General features: G+C 38.9%; 1 protein-coding gene across 3 annotated transcripts in view; it reads left to right on the forward strand.

Annotated features, from left to right (window-relative positions):
* Window positions 1-14,468: 14,468 nt before the first annotated feature.
* LOC149088357 (sorting nexin-13-like) overlaps window positions 14,469-18,127 on the forward strand; it is a 360,452-nt gene continuing 356,793 nt past the window's right edge. For 2 of the 3 annotated variants that reach the window (XM_089247374.1, XM_089247371.1), the window contains exon 1: window positions 14,469-14,782. The gene's annotated coding sequence lies outside the window, so the exon portion shown is untranslated. The remainder of the gene's footprint in view (window positions 14,783-18,127) is intronic. The other variant, XM_089247378.1, reaches the window with a different exon arrangement.

Raw genomic sequence — 18,127 nt, forward strand, 5'->3', positions numbered from 1 at the left:
GTTAACGAAGCCACGCTGGAGAAAAAAAGAAGTGCAGGGAAAAAAATAATAATAATGATAAAAAATGAATATACATATAGTATGTATCAAAGAGAAAATTAACAAAACTAGATTTCGAAGAAAAATTTCAAAAGTTAGAGTATCGCGCCACAAAAGGCCGCTTCATACACATAACCCGAAATTAAATATTATGAAAAGGCGAAAGATAAGAAGTAATTGAAGAGAATGACCCTTGAGAACGACCATCATTGATCCATATTTTTCCTTTCTTAATTTTTCAATAACTTCTTATCTTTCGCCTTTTCATAATATATATATATATATATATATATATATATATATATATATATATATATATATATATATATATATATATATATATATATATATATAAACAAAATAAATAAATAAATAAAACTGCAGCATTTCTTGCAGACAAACACGCAAAGACACCCGCCACACCAGCGAAAAAAAAAAAGCGAAAAACCCAAGTAAAAAAAAAACAAAAAACATTACAACGGGAATACAGCATTATAAGGACCCACGTGGATCAACGCAGAATTGAACATATATAGCAGAAATCAGTGAAAATCGCAATGAACATCACTGTCCAATAGAAAAGACATTGCAACAGATATACATTATAAGGATCCTTATGGTTCATAGTCAGAATCGGTCCATGAGTCACTGTCATTATGCACTTCTTGTTGGGCTCTTGGCACTATTATTTTGCCCTGATTGTCATTGATGAATTTCATCAGGGTACATAGCTTTTCACGGATTGCTTTGTTACTGAGGATAGATTTTTTCCAAGCTATGATATCTTCTGTTGGGCTATGCAGGTGAACTCGTTGAGTAACTGGGCACTCTAGGGCGAGGTGTAACACGCTACCAACTTCCCCACATTGACATTTCTCAGACCTTCGGTTGAATCTATGTAGATATGTGGGGAAGGGGCCATGTTCGGAGAAGAACTGCATCTCCTCTTTTGTCCATTTAAGATTTTTAAATTTCACTATGGGGATCACTTCGAAGATCTTCCTTCCAGTCTTTGTGAGGTAGATCCATCTATACTGCCACTGATTCAGAAGTTCCTTCTCCAATTCTTTCATTGCCCATGATTTAGGAAGAAATAACGAGAAGTCACTACCGATTCTTATAGTGGCGTCTTTGGCTAGACAATTAGGCAACTCATTGCCTACGTTCCTGGTATGTGCCTGAACCCAACGTAAGTGTACATTAGAATTGTTGCACAAAATGTTCCTTATTTGTCTTGCCATTGCATGTTCAGAGAGATAAAGGGTTCTTTATTACCATAATGGATGACATCAAGTTAGAATAGATGAATGTGGTAGTAGTGTTGTATTCCAGAACCTTATTGCTAGCCATCAGCAAAGCAAAGGGCTCCGCCTGGAACACCGAATTATTTTCCTTCAACTTGCAAAACCATCTGTAAAAATTTTTGTTGTGTTGAACGACGACGAAAGCTGCTGTTACTCCACCTTCCATCTTTGAACCATCTGTGAAAATCAGAAAATCTTGCCGTTTAGGATGAGAGGGAGTATTTCTGGTTGCAATTTGGTGATCAATTGGCCAAATCGCTGGATGCAGTGACCAACCCGTGATATTTTGTTGGATTTTCTGTGGGAATAAGGTAACATTATCATTTAATTTCACCGGTGATTTATTTCGCAGCAGCAAACTGGCCTTCGCTTCAAATTCTACAACAAGGCTCAACGGGGAAAGACCTGTTATGACCTGAAGTGCTGATGTCGGTGTGGTCGAATATGCTCTAGAAATGTAGAGCACGTAACCTCGTTGCAGAGAGTTCAGGCGTCTGCGCATTTTTTCTGTCATCTTAGTGCCCCATATAGCTGCATAGCAAACGATCCTTTGAGCAACGTTGAAAAGTTTTCTTCTCATTGGGGAACTGATTCCCCAATTTTTACCGGCTGATGCTCAGAAAGCTGGAAAAAGTTGATTAGTCCTCTTGGTCACTTCCCCAATGTGAGCGTGTAAGTTTAATTTATCATCGAAGAATACGCCAAGTATCTTGATTAGTTCTAATCTCTTAATGAAAGACTCTCTTACCTTTATAGATGCTTCGATCCAAATAGATGACTATTCGCTGACAGATTATTTTTTCCAGGACTTTTTCCCGATGGTAGACAGGCGATGAATAGGCCTATACGATTTTCGGAGTGCTGGGTCTTTGTCCTGTTTCAGAAAAAGCAAAACTTTTCCGTATTTGAAATGAGATGGTATGTATTCGAATAAAAAACATTTACAAGGTTCATCGAAAGACTGGTTATTTGTGGAGATGAAGATTACAAGGAAGAAAATTCATCACTGCCGCCACGGGGACTCGAACCCCGGTTTCTCGCTTGCCGGACGAGTGCTCTACCATCTAAGCAGATAGAATATTTCAATCTTGGAGCGTATATATATGTTGAAAGGCACCGTACATGGACGGCGTCAACAATCAACTAATAGCTCGTGAATGACAAAGGCCAAACAGATGGCCATATGCATATAGAAACGTCCTCTCCACTTGTCAATACAAGGTTCATCGAAAGACTGGTTATTTGTGGAGGTGAAGATTACAAAGAAGAAAATTCATCACTGCCGCCACGGGGACTCGAACCCCGGTCTCTCGCTTGCCGGACGAGTGCTCTACCATCTAAGCTATGGAAGCAGATAGAACATTTCAACCTTGGAGCGTATATATATGTTGAAAGGCACCGTACATGGACGGCATCAACAATCAACTAATAGCTCGTGAATGACAAAGGCCAACCAGATGGCCATATGCATAGGGTAGAGCACTCGTCCGGGGTTCGAGTCCCCGTGGCGGCAGTGATGAATTTTCTTCCTTGTAATCGTCATCTCCACAAATAACTAGTCTTTCGATGAACCTTGTATTGACAAGTGGAGAGGACGTTTCTATATATAAAAAACATTTGTTAAACAGAGTTAGAAAGAAGTCGGGATATGTACCATAAAGTGCCTTAAGAAGAACGTTATTAATGCAGTCAATACCTGGAGCTTTTTTGACGTTGAGAAATTTAACCTCCCTGTCGATTTCCTGTGGGACTATAAGTCGGTCATTAGTTTGGTAATTGTTTTTCGAGTTCGTGCTGGAAAATTCCCCCGAATCAAGCGTCACCTCATTATCTGGGAAAATGATATGGAGTTGTCGCTCTGCTTGTTCTTTCAGAGTAACATCTAACTCAGTTGTTTGGAACAATTGCGGAGATAGAGATTTATGCTAGATAGTGGCTTTATAGAAAATTCCGTATGGGTCTATAGCTGTCTCACACAGGTTCTTCCAAGTTGTTCTTTTAGTCGTTCGAATTAATTTAGAATATATAGCATTGTTCCTTTTATAAATCATACGAAGTACTTCGATATTTTCTTCCATAGCCTTGGCCAGATGTCTTTTGCTTGCACGCACTTTTCCAATCCCGAGTCCACCAGGAAGTGAGGAATGGTGTCATGCCACGGGATGATTGGCAACCACAATTATAACATCATTGGTATTATTTATACTTTATTCTTCTCTATTTTTCCTGGTTTTACGTTGTGGGAGAGGCGTAGGCAGTTTGGTTGGAAGTTGGAGTGCATACGAAATCCACTGCTCTGGGTTCTCTGGAGTAGTGAGTGAAATTTCAAAATCTTCCACGAGTGTTTGAGTTGAGATATCCTTGGTCTTGTTATGAGTACCTACGGCCCATAGATGCACAATTTCCAGGAGCTTTTCAGCCTTTTTTTGGGGATGCCAAATTTAAAATCCTTTCCTTCACCCGTTCAGTAGCGAATAACTTGGATTATCTCCTGAATAATGCCGTGGATGTCACGGCACTTTTTTTCCGACTCTCGTTGGCAATTTTCCCTGTTTGATTTGAGAAACTGTTTAGTCCCTTTAAGCCTCGAAGAGGTTGGGTCTTTTTCAATGTTGTTCTTCCGTTGTTCCAATCGTTCAGAATCAACTCTCTTCGAGGATTGGCCTTGCCTAGGACCACAAATCAAGTCATTCTCATCGACTGATCCTAAATCCTCACCGATCAGATTTTCGTCATTATTCTTCAAGTTTTCCGGGCTGCAAAATGGGGATATCCCGAAAATTCTCGATGGAATGACATCTGAGGGAACGGACGTCAACACTTGTAGGTTTGACTGATCATGATCTTCCAGGATTTGGGCAAAAATGTCATTAAGATCTGAAAGTTCCTTCTTCTCTTCTACAGAGATTTCGTGAAGAATGTCCATTATAAGTTCATTTATCTCATCATCACACTTGGGCGTCGAATGATAATCCCTTGTGAGACCGACCATACAGGATATGATGTCAGAAATTTGGATGATAGGGGAATCAATTCTATCTCCAACGTTTGTACCAGGATTTTCTTTTTGAATGTCAGCTTGTTTCACCTCGGAGCAATCGTTTACAGGTGTCCAGTCCAGATCAGACTTTGAGAACACATCCCCCTGTGTGACACTAGTGTTCTCTCAAATGCTGCGCAGTGATTGAAGTTAGACGAGTCCGAAGGTGAGGAGATGGTAATTTCATTGAAATCACTCATACTATCACAGTCATAGAAAGGTCAGGAATCTTTGATAGCACCTGTATTTATGTAGCAAAGTCGTTTATTGAAAATATTCAATGCAACAGCACACTCTCATAGCATTTATTCGGTATATGTCACAGCACTAATTCACAATCACTTCACTTAATAAAAAGACCGTAGTTTAATATCCTGAGGGGCGGCAGGAAAAAGTTTTTCGTTGAGACGATTTAGTATCAAGTCTATATTAACACTTGTTCAACAGTGGTCATATCGTCCCGGTAGAAAGGAAAAAAAAAGACTGTCCCGGAAAATATAAATTGTCCGGCACAATAATATGTTCTAAATACATTGTCCCGCACAATACACAATAATATGGCCTAAATATGTTGAAATTCTCATTATCGATATAGATTCGGAAGTGAAGAATCAGAGTTCCAGATTGGCGGTTTTCCCGCCAAATTGGGCTGGTTTGAAAACGGTTCGGCTAAAAAGTTTTGGCTTTGGCGGGTGGCGGTTTTCCCAAAATCGTGGTTCATGGCAAAAAATCTTTTTTCTTCCTTTTTCTTTGCTTGCGAGCAAAATTTTTCTTTTTCACTTCAGTCTCCATCTCATGTTGTGTTTTCTTCCGGCAAGGTAGAAGGGTGGGGGGGGGGGGGACATCTCACCCAACTATGGAAAGCCAGAACTTTCAACCACAATACCTTTGTTACCCAATAAGTGAAGGGGGACAGTGAAAAAAAAACTTGGGGAACTGTCCGAGGTTCTAGATCAGTGGTTTTCAACCTTTATGATAACGCGGCCGGTCGGTTAATAAAAATAAGTCATGATTTCTATATATTAATTACACACTATTTTAATTACCTAATCTTGCATTAATTAACCAATTAAAAACGGTCAAGTATCACGGACATCTTAGTCTTCAAAATTTCTTAGGTATGAATGATTATCATGCTGTATGCAGGGCCGTCATATAAGAGAATCATTATCCAGGGCCGTCCGGGTGGACCCATGCCTTAAGACGGCACTGTCATTATCACCCGGGTAAAGTAATTTTTGTTTTGGGCCCTTTTCTAGCTATAAATTTTTTCCCTTCCAATTTACATGCTCACGCTCGAAAATTTTGACCAGATCTTAGTGTCATGAAGCACCTCTGCAGATAAGGCTCCCCGGATATGGCCCATGCGTTAGACGACACCAGTGGTAGCATTGATGTCATGTTGATACCTGACCCCGGTCCCAGAAAGCCTACCAGACCAGACCAGCATCAGACTTTAACTTCCATGCCCAGCCCAATGAGCCGATTGTGGAATTACAGACGGGCCTAGTAAGGCCTATGAAGAAGTAGAAGGGACATAGGCGTAAACTTCTATATGGCCCATGGGCCCGAGCCCCCCCAACATTTTTGAAGACGCGGCTCAGCCCCCCCAAAAATTCGTATGAATATGGCTTATTCATTTTGCAATGAGGAAAATTTTTTTTTTAACCAAAAGTTGTCCTAATTATGAATTAGTTAATGGAAACAATCTGCTCAAAATTTTAGTTCTTTTAAAAAATCTGGATGGTCTTTGGCTTTCTTGTTCCATGACAATACGTTTATCTCATTTCTTCCCTGCCGTTCAATCCCTAATTGCACCCTCCATCGGTTCCAATCCTTACTGCCAGAAGGCACGGCTGAGAGGAAGATTCTTTGAGGTGTTGAGGGGGCTCTTTCTTCTTTGCCTGTGGCAAAAACTGAGTGTCTCTTCTTTTGTTCACTGCGACCGGAGGACGGCCATGGCGCCGACATGAAAATAAGCCCAAAGATGCATGGTGGGGGGGAGGGGGAGGTTGAAAATTGGGAAGCAATGATATTGAAACCGAAATAAATTACACTCTATAAAGAATAGGTGCCAGAACCTAGAGGTAATTACTGAAAAAAACCATTGTGCAATGCATTCTCCCTCTCCTTCGTACACGCTTGAGTCCCGTATATGCGGGAGGACCAATAACTTTTAGGCCCCCCCCCCCAATGTTTTTTTGAAAAATATTGGGGAAAAAAGCACATTCTAAATGCCCATTCATAACAGATCTTGAGGACCGATGCCGAAACATTTTTCAAGCCCCTTTACAACAAAATTTGACTAGGGGTGGGGGTAGAACATAGAATCAAATAAACAACAAGTGAATTATAATATTGATTTTAAAAAAGGAAATGAAAAATAAATGATAATTTTTCAAAGGTCCAAGACCAACCCCTCGACCGGGCTTTATTGGCCCATTCGTTAAGTCACCACTACATTTTAACAATTAATACAAAATATTATCTTTATAACTAAGGGATTCCTGAACTATTTACGTTCGCAGCAGTCATGGAAATTTTAAATGTTGCCCAACACCTCAGCCAACGTCTTCCTAAAGAGTGTAGTCAACACCATAACCCTTGTTTTGTGGAACAGATTTGCACCCTCCACTAATATAATTTGACTGGCTCTTCGTTTTTGTAAGAATGCTCATTTAGGAAAGAAAATTATAATTTTTTTTTGAATTTTTGAGTAGGAAAACTGAACATCCAAATCTAAATTGTGCATGTGTATCAACAAAAATTGTACAAACTGTATAATTTTTATTGATGAGGTGACTGAAAAGGCAGTGACAGCAACGCCAATGAGGTATGTGATATCCCCGCCCCCTCAACGTTTTCTCCCCATCAAAGCTGCATTAAGAGCTGCATTAAGATTATCTTTCAAGCGGCTTTGCTCCCCATCTGGTTGGGAATTTCGAAGATGAGAAACGAAACTAAAACTAATTCAATAAAAAGTTATCAATTAGGTCATTGCAAAGATGGCCTACTGCACATTATCGGTGGGGGGGGTGGGAAGGGAGATAGCCTACAAGTTGGCTACAAGACTCATTCATTCATAAGAAAAATATCGCTCACAAATTGAAAAGAATTTCTTCAATTTAAAAAGTAAAAATTAATCTTCAATTACCTAAGGAAGCAGGTTGGCCACCCCTTTATAAATAGTGAAATGCATGCACAATATCGGTATGTAAGTGCCGCAAAATGAATCTATTTAAAATTCAATAAATCATAAATAGTCAGTCCTCGGTATAACGTCACTCGGGGACCAAATAAAAATGACCGGAAGCTGCGATAACTTGATAACGAGTAATCCCATTTCACTAATTTTGTTGGCAAGGACTATAAAAGAGATGTTATAGGCATCCCCTATCCTGCATCGGGGCCTTTGGTGGATACAGTGAATTTTTCGTGTGAAAAACAAAAAATGATAGGGGCGGGGGAATCGTCCCCCCGCACTGGAGCCCTGTTAGTCCAATACCTTCTAAAGCAGCTTGCTCTAGAAGGTGTTGGTTAGTCCCACCGTTGAGCGGGGGGGAGGGGGCATGTTTATAGTGCAATGTATGTCTGATGATAATAGTTATGACTTTACAACGAGATCTTTTCAAGCCTCTCCCTCGGTCGGTCATCCGTTTATAAGATTTCAAATTGAAAATTAATTCAACAAAGAAAAAAATTATAGGTTTTCTTTCCATTTTTAGCGAGAAAATTCTTTTTCTATGAACACAGGACCATAGCGTGCCTTTTCGGGGGCCCCAGGGCACACTTTTTCTGGGGCCCTTGGAAAGGATTATTATTATGCAAAATAAATGTACATTATTTTGTGGCGCCCAATTAGGCATGTGGCCCTGGTGCAATGCCCCGGTTGCCCCAACCTAGTTAGGGGGCCTGTATGACCATATAGTAGTTATTCCAGACAACCAGCTTTCGCGGGTAGATAGGACAAGGCAAATCGCTTTGGGACAAGATCAAAGAAAAGCGTTGGGTCGCAATCAACATTAACCATTGAGGACAACAAAGCACGTACTTCTGACACGGGCATCAGAAAAGAGCAATCACTAATTTATTTTTTCTTAGGATTTTAGCTGAGGATTGTTTACTGTCTCTGTAGATCGGCTGGCGACAGAAGTAGAAAATGCCATCAGTGAATCCTCTTGAATGCACTTCTGTACTATGCCTGTGACAGATACCCATTATGAGTTAAGAAAAAAAAAAGGAGAAAACTGTTCAACAGAATACACCCCAACTCCCCCCTCACTTGTTAACTTGGGAACTGGTTGACCGGTCTATATCGCTTCCTGTACGATCTCCTTCCTCATTGTTTGTACACCCCTCTGGAGGTAGCAATGTATTATATGATAGCAATAACGAGATCGATGTTGTAGTTTTCTTGTCAGCGGCGCTTTGACTATTTTTGTTCCACTGTAGAAATTTAGTAGCCTTTCTAGAATACAACTGCCCTGAAGCGAGGCGGAGCATACACAAACACACACATATATATAGGCGAATTCCGAACAAAGACACACACGAATGGGCAGCCAGATGTATTGGAAATTTTTCCCTGAGGAAGCGTGAGAACTTTCCCGAAATTTTCAGTCATGGATACCGCCATCTAACTGAATCATGTGTTTATAGGTGTTTAAGTAACACATATCTATGTGTCCCTCCTTCAGGAAGCTAGCACAGTGTTACATTTTTATGTTGTCCAGATGTACTAACCATGAGAAAAAAACGAAGAATAAAAGACATCCGAAATGGTCACAAAAGATGAATTCGGCTGGTCAAATCACCATTTGACCAGCAGAATTATAGTAGTTACAAAAGGTAATTGCCGACAAATGGTTGCGCACGAAGACGTGAGAAATTTTTCTGTACAGAGTTGACAATACCGAAAACAGGATTGTCATATTAACTATAGCATATAAGAAGAGGAAGAAACATCCAGTTGTTTTTGAATCCAAGTGTCATCCTTGAGTTAATGTTACAAATTTTCAAGTCAACGCTGATCGATCGTTGCATCCTTACTCATCCTTCATGATGAAGGAATCATCATCAAAGCCCAATTTGTAGCAGAGCAACAATAATCTTGGTAAGTACAACCTCATTAGCAGTTTCTCTAATTTTTTGGGAATTTTGCGATTGCATAAAATGTTTATACAGATATTCTAGAGGCCAAAAGCTTTTACGACAAACATTGTTTGGAACAAGATTGCTAAAGAAATCGAAAGTACAGTAGAACCTCGATTATCCGAGCGTGGATTATCCGGAGTTCAGAAATTACAAAACTACGAAAGGTGAAAGAAAACCGACCATGAAATTATTGATCAGACAACACAAGAGATTTTGGTAATAATATTCGGTGATAGTGATTAGAAGAATGGGAACAGAGATTGTTATTGAAGTTATGATCAGTTAGATCAGAGTATCCTATAATGGGCAATATCGCCCCTTGGGGGCATGGAAAGGTCCGGGGGGGGGGGGATTGAGAAAAAAACAAATTCTGAAGAGGAGGACGATGAAACAAAAAGTTTGGAAAACTGCGAGTTGGATTATTCAAATTTGTTTTGCTTAAACAGTGGTCTCTAATAACAAGGAACAAAATAAGTCGAAAATAATTTGTGTAAAAAAAACATCTTATGACACCCAAATTTTTTGGTTTGATATTAATAGCAACTGATCACCTATGTTGGCCAAATAAAATCGAAACCAATGTTTTTATACCCTCTATGGTTCTCCTCCATAAAACGTATTGAAAATTATTTTTTTTTCCAGAAACCGATGCAAATTGGCACTGTTAGCATATGTTAACAGCAATTTAATTAATTATACTGGATTTAACTAGCTAAAATAATTAATTAAGGGTAAAATATAGTCTGCCTTAATTTTAATGTTATCTATAAACAGATAGAATTTTGCTCAGTAAAGTTGAATAGTTTCGTCCTTGAATTTTATTTCCATTTCCCTCAATTTGGTGCTATAATATAAATCTCTGAGCACGTAAAATTGGGACAGCTCTCAAATACGACACCAACAAGGAATCAGCTTTTTCTAGATAGATAAAAATTATTGTACTTATATAGCTGTACCTTGTACTGAAATGACACTAAAGGATGTACTTTCTGAAATACCAAAAAACCTGTTTGTGTTTTTTGACCATTTACCATGTCTATTCAAAAATCAACGGGACTATATAGGGTTAATGCGCAAAAAAGTTGCTCTTCCTTCACATTTTTTTAATTGATGCAATAAAATTATTGCATGCATCATTGATTTCATAATGAGATTATCACCATATCAGATATTATCTACACCGAACTTTTGTCATTAATTACGCAATAATAATTTTCTCATTATTAATACGTGAAAGCTCAGTATGGTGTTGCATTTTTCCTCTCTTTAAACACTGTACTCACTCAGACATTTTAATATTTTTGTTTTGTTTGTTTATATTGAATTTTTTGCAAATCAAATACGGTACTCCTGTACTACATTGAAATGCACATTATTGAACACAAATGAAACGAAATTAAGTATTTCTGCTCGAAGAAATGTCGACCAACAAAAAACCAAAATATCAAATCGTAATATTTTCAGTGATTTTGTCCTCTTTCCCCCCCCCCCCCCACCTCTAAAGAGAAAAGGAAATGAACATGAAGTAAAATCATTTGTCAAACATTTTATAGGATAGCGGCTCTGGCTGCATAAGCCTATATGACCATGCTTTTTGAATTTTTCATCGAGTATAAATTTCAATACTGTTTTAAAACATTGAATGATTCCTGTTTTGATGTCATTTGAATATAGCCGATCTTGACAAATCAAAAACTATGTAGGAAACAGCCATATTCCTGAAGAGCCAAGCATGGTTTTTGCTGAAGAAAAACGGTCCGAAATGATGTTTTTTAGATTTTTTCAGGACTTACGGAGACCCCCCTCCCCTCCCATGTTGAAAGCCACACTGTTTTCGTCATCCTATGATTCCACTCTAGCAATCACATGCAGAGAATGTTTGGTGCCGATGCCGATTTTCTAGTCGCCATGGTGACCTGGAGCCCGAGATTTGTCAAGCCCTGATATATAGGGACAGGGTTCGTACCCTCCTTGAAAATCCTTGGAGAAAAAGTTCATTTTCAAGTCTTTAAAAGTCCTTGAAAAAAATTAAAAACCTTTCTAAAGTGTTCCTGCGGATGTGACCACGGAATGGAGGTGGCTTCAACAATATGTGTTGCAAGTTCCGAAATGAACTGACTGCTAACGGAGGTTGATTGTTGACCGTAGATGCACGCAAAAACAGTTCTTTAAAGCAGAACTGATTTTTTTCAGAAGAGCTGAACTCTATGCTTTATTGACTTTTTTCTTGAATATAGAAATCGAACAACACAGACGAATTTTTTGTTTAAGTTTATAAATAACGCATTTTTGTATTTCAAATCTTGAAAGGAACATCATAAGAGTGCTTGAGGTTTATGAAACAGCAATGTTATGTCAATCTTAGTGCTGTATTTCGAGTAATTTTTTTTGTAATATAATTTTTTCTTGATTTCAATTTCATGAAATATGGTTTTGAATTACAATAATTTTTAGTTTTCTTAGGGAAATTTTTGCGGAAGAGTAAGATAGAGATAACGTTTCAGTTATACGATTTTTGCATTTATACGACGCTTTGACCCCGACTGTTCGACGACGTGCTTAAAAACCTCGTTTATACGACGCGACGAATAAACGAGGTTCCATTGTATGGGGCTTGAGCCAACACCCACTAGAAAAGCCCCCCCCCAACATTTTCAATAACTTTACGCCCTTGAGAAGGGATAGTATTATGTGAGTCAGTGTGCGAGTGTATGAATGTGAATAAAGAGATATGTCAAGTCCGGTTATAAAGCTGTCATGGCCTACAAAATTTATGCCTGAGGTAAAATGCCACCACAACCTGTAAGGAGATAAGAGTTCATTTATCAAAACAACATAGTGATGAATTACTCAGTGTCCAACCTGCTGCTAATACATCATCTACACAAGATTCAAAGTTCGTCCCCTGCATTCAAGGTGGCTTTTTCATTTTTATCCTTTTTTTTTTTTTTTTTTCCTTTTTTTTTTTTTTTTTAGAGAATAAATAGGTGCCAAGAGTAATATATATAATTGCAAGTTCAAAAATTGGATAAATAGGTGCCAATGTTATATATTCAATATTATAGGTGCCAAGTGGTATATATTCATTTATTATAATTGCCCATGTTATTTGTTCGAGTATAATAGGTGCCAATTGTCAGCTTATGAAAACTGCAAGATTTATGTACATATATTTACATTTTTACAGATTTCCCCACGGCAAGTGGAAAATCTGTTTTGGCCTTCTATATACCTTTTTCCTTGAAGTTCTAGGTTCTGGTTGTTCATTATAATTAACAATTTCTCTGATATGAGTATACTCTGATTCACTCATACGATCATATGTGTCTTTATTTATTTTTTTAATATATCTAAAAATGTGTAGAATTTTTAAGTCTTGACGTATATTTTTATTTCTAATGTAGTATGGTGCATTAGCAAACCTTCTTAAAATTTTATTTTGCCCATATTGCAAGTATCTAATATTCCTCTTATTTGCGTGAGCCCAAACTGGTGAGGCATATAATAACGTGGGCCTGATTATTGATTTGAAGAAAAGTATTTTATTTTTTAGAGAAAGCTTAGCTTGGGGAAACGTTACTTTGTTTAATGCTCCTATTATTTTGTGTGCTTTATTTCTGGCGTATTTCATGTGTGATGTGAAAGTTAAAGATTTATTTAAGAAACAGCCAAGATATTTAACTTGATCAGTTGGTTTGACTATTTAGTTATTATTGTAAATGGTCCTGCTTCTGGGAATTTTATGGCATCTTGTAAACCATATGAATTGAGACTTTTTTCCATTAAGCAAGATGTCTGATTCATTACACCAGTCCACTATATCATCGATTGATTCCTGCAGATTGTCTGCCGCCTGCGTTGCATTCTTGTGACTACATAATATAGCAGCAGTATCATCCGCAAAGAGAGCAATAATGCCCAGAAAGCCTCCACGCGAAGCCTTGACGTCACTGAAGTCGCCCATTTCACCTGTAGCCATTGGATATAGCAGTCCGACGTATGCGAAATCTTTACCGTTTTTGCAGCATATCCAATGACTATAATGGAAATGGGAGACTTCAGTGACGTCACGAGCTTCGCGCGGAGGCGTTCTGCTATAGAAGGTGTTGCTCCGGCCCGACGGTTGGGAAACACAGTGTCTAGACCACAGAAGCCTGTGAAAGAAACCGTACCGTCTATCTACAAGCGTGGAGCTGGCAGGGCTCAAGCCCAGGAACCCGTGCCGTCTTAATGCATGGGCCCACTCGGGCATGGCCCGGGGGCCTCAACAGAAAACGGGCCTCTCTTTTTTCCGGGAATTTTTCATGTAGGGAATCAGAAAAATCACTTGACCCGGGACCCATGATGCCCTTAAAACGGCCCTGCCAGGAACCCGGAAGCGTTCTTAAATTTTTTTTGTTTACTAGACCGAGGAAAATCTGGTCTGGGACACATACCTAATTTTTAAAATCATTGTACCAAATTTCGTAAGCAACTATGCACAATTTCGAGGCACCTATACATTTTAGGCAGTACCGTCTTGACGCATGGGCCAACCGGGCACGTCACGAAGGCCTTGAAAGAATAGCGGGACAGAGGAATAATGAGATATGGTTATATATAAGATTTGCGCAATAAAGAAAGCATGTGAATTGGTAAGTAGGCATTTGCAGTCTGGATAGAGGGCAGAGCAAAATCAATTTTCCCGGGGGCCCATGATGTTTTTAAGATGGCCTCGACTCCAGGCCATCTCTGGGCCGTTTTTCCAGGAGAGAGAATGTGACTTTCTCAACTTTTCAAAGAAATCAATTTAAAAATTGTATGCTGGAATATCGTCAAACTGTAGCTCGCTTGTTGCTTCATAGATGGCAGCACAGTTTCAAATATTTTGGGCTACTTTTTAGCTATTTTTGCAGAGGATATATATTCTAGAAACCTTGCTGGCAACTCTATCATCACTGACTGGATGTCTGCCTTGCGAGGAAGACTTTTGATGAGTGTATGTGAATATTCCGTCTCAATTCATGAGAGGAAAATACGAAGGAGGAAATAAATATAATTTATTGCTATGAGTATATAGGATCACTCGTACTGGTGCTTGCATGTGCTAAGACATTGTGGCGGAGGCTGAATGTTGTGGATAAACCTTACTGCTTTGTTTGTCTGCTTTGCGAAGGTTTTGAGCGGATGGCGCTAAATTATTCAGCTGAGCTTCAATTTTCAGTGATGCTGGAGTTCCTGTTGTAAACACGTTTATATCTTTTAGGTAAGAACAAATTTGGTTTTATGCACCGTTTGTGTTGTATGAGTACCGTGCTACGTCATGAATTTGTATGCCATGGCTTGACTAACGAAATATATATATGGTCCTTAAGGTTTCAATGTTGTCTACTCCAGATTCTGGGGTCTCTAGAGCAGTGTTTCTCAACCGCCGGCCCCCAACACTAGTCACACCGGGCCGTGAGCGGTTTCATTTTCCCATTAATATCTCGTTAGTTGTGTGTATGGCCGGGCCTTTCACTTACGCAAAAGAGATTTACCGGGCCGCGAGCTTCCAAAGGTTGAGAACCACTGCTCTAGAGTTCTTAACTAAGACTGATCGTCCACTGGAAGCGGCGGGCGACATCGGCAGAGGACAAGGAGCATTCGATACTCTCCACTGAAAGTGACCCTCAAGGCACGCCAGAGATGCCGCTTTATTGTAATTTAGTAAAATCCGGGTCCTTTTCCAGTCAAAGTCCCTCTTGGAAAAGAGTACAGTATTGTCCCTTAAAATCCGTGATTTGCCAATTACCAAATTCCTATATTTTAATGCATTTTTGAAATGAAACCCATGATTTAAATTTTTAAATATTCCCGCTGCCCTTGAATAAAAACAATATTAGATGGATATGCATTTCTAATGAATTGGTATGTTTGAAAAACATTGAGCAATTTGATGTGGAGCCTTCTGGGAACCATATATTTCCAATTTTCTACACCTTTCGGAATTTTTTCTGATAGTTTAAAAATTTATTTCTTTATTTTTAAAAGAATTCAAAAACTGGTTGAATTTGTTCACATGCCCTACTAAGGGGGCAGTTGTGAACAAGTGTAAATACTTAAAGAAAGACACATTTCTTCAATGCTATGGCTTAGAGTTAATACTCATAGAGCTCATTGGAACAGGTGCGGTATAATCCAGACCGTCAAATCCAATATAATCCAGATCGCCAAGGGCGCTATAAGTCGCCAATGCCGGCTCTCTTAGTTCTGCCGACCGCCGCTCTCACTTGTTTTGCCGGGTGGTTGTTCTACATTGTTCCTTTGTAGCTTCTTTCTAGAAGCTCCCATTACCCATCAATTATAGATGGTGCTTAAAGCAGATAACAGCGTTTTTGGATTTGTCCTCCTCACAATTTTATTTCTTGGGGGGCCGTAAATAGAATTAGCCAGCATCTTTAACAGATTTTCAGTTCTCTCGTTTTGCTTCCAAGTTTACTATTATTCACTTTCTGCTATTCTTTCTCTTGATATGTCATTTCCTTTTACACCATTCACCAGCATGTCTAGTGTCCAATGGAAAATGGTTTCCAGCTGCGCATTAATTAAAATTATCATGGTTTGGAAGGTATTTGTAAGATTCCAGCAAAGCTTATTTAGGCAGACAAGTAGAGGTCAACAAAAATTCAAAAAACTTTTCTTTGGGTATGTGGTAGACACTCTGATAATGAAAATGATATGGTAACAAGCTAGCATTCCTGACGGCTACAGTGACCATTTTTGTCTCATCATTATCATATTATGCATACCTAGGCTAATTGTATTGATATTTACAGTTTATAGCCGATTCCAAAACAGACGCAGTTCCAGAGGACAGTGGTGGCCCTTTCCAAGATCTGAATACTATGAGAAACATTGGTCTGTATCATAAAATATGAGATGATCTTACAAATCTATGAAATAAATCACCCTGGACCTGTCATTTTTTTAAGTCATCCCACGCAGGTTACAGTGCTTTGAGATGGAGCAGTTATATCGACAGCTATGGGCCTCCACATCTGGAAATGTGGTTTGCCTAGGTCGTTATTTTCTATCTACACCCAGGTCACAATTCTTCACGGGTCCCTTTCTTAAAAAAATATATATAATAGCCCCCTATGCAATCATGTGAGGGAGCAGGGAAGGCTTGAGACAAAATTCTCACCTGTGCAAGACATCATTCTGGTGCCCCTTTGGCATATAAGCCGCATGAGTAAAATTATATGGGGGAAACTCGCAGATTTTTGCATATGCCATGAGTAATATGGTGAGAGATCAGGGGCAGATCTAGAGCTCGCTGTTGGGAGGGGTGTTTTCCCCCTTACATTGTTGTGAACATGCTTCCCGTATTTTTAGGGCAATCATGGTTTTCTTTCTTTCCTGACTTTTTTTGGGAAATGCTCCCGGTTTTTTCTATTTTCAATACAAATACAACGCCACAACAGGCAAAATACCCAACGAGGTGGCTCAAGTTTTCTTGAATTTGTTATTTAAGCAAAAATATTGATGCGAGTAATTTTAATGGATTTATTGAATGCAATATCATATTCACATTTCACTTGGGGGGGGGGGGATCATGGTGACACTTCCCCCCCCCCCATAGGTCCACCTGTGAGAGATAACAGGCAGTTTGGTTATTAAAGCTCCTATTGTGGGTTTCACTTACTTCATAAACTTACACATATTTATCGTATTCTATCTTGAGTTGTGTTCCAGCTAGATGAGATGAATCATAAATTGCAATTGTTTCCTCAAATTATCCCATTCAAAACAGTCATTATTTGAAATTTGCAGAAAAATTTTCATTCTCATTTTTGATTTGAAAGATAGATACCAACACTTGAACACATAACAAGTGCAACACTTACGTGAATTCTTTTCATTCCTTTGAAACCAACCACAACCATGGTCTAGACAAAGTAATTTTAATTAATGCTCATCTGGAAACCATTTTCCATTGAACATGCTGGTGGATAATGTAAAAAGAAATGGCGTATCAAGAGAATGAATAGTAGAAAATGAATAATAGAAAACTTGAATTATCTTTTCGTTTCTTTGAAACCAACCTCAACCATGATCTAGACCAGTGGTTCTCAACCGGGGGGCCATATGGCCCTCTAGTGGTACTGGGATACTTCAAGGGGTCCCTTTTGAGTGAAACTGGGTCCCTCCCAAAAAAAAAATAATCTTGGAAAAAAAAGTATGCCTCCCATAATTCACATGTATCTCTATGAATTATTTTTCCAGCATGCCCCAGGTCTTTGATCACCTGCCTGAATCTCACTCACATTTACTCATATTGTTTAATTGGATCTGGGTCAATCATTTGTTCCCTGACATCTGGCGAGCAGCCATAGTTCTTGCATTCTCGAAGCCTGGAAAAAATCCTCAATAACCGAACAGTTACAGACCTATTGCTTTGACTAGTTGTCTATGGAAGCTCATGGAACGGATGGTCAACTATTGCCTTATGCACTACCTTGAAGTTAATAATATTTTATCAAAACATCAAAGCGGCTTTAGACATTTCAGGTCCACAACATGCAATTTGTTATTCCTTGAGACTTCAATTAGACGAGCATTCTTGAAG

Source organism: Pholcus phalangioides, unplaced genomic scaffold (assembly GCF_987345545.1).
Source record: "Pholcus phalangioides strain wild (caught in Gottingen) unplaced genomic scaffold, Ppha-v1.0 ptg000003l_1, whole genome shotgun sequence".
In the NCBI taxonomy this organism is placed as follows: Eukaryota; Metazoa; Arthropoda; class Arachnida; order Araneae; family Pholcidae; genus Pholcus; species Pholcus phalangioides.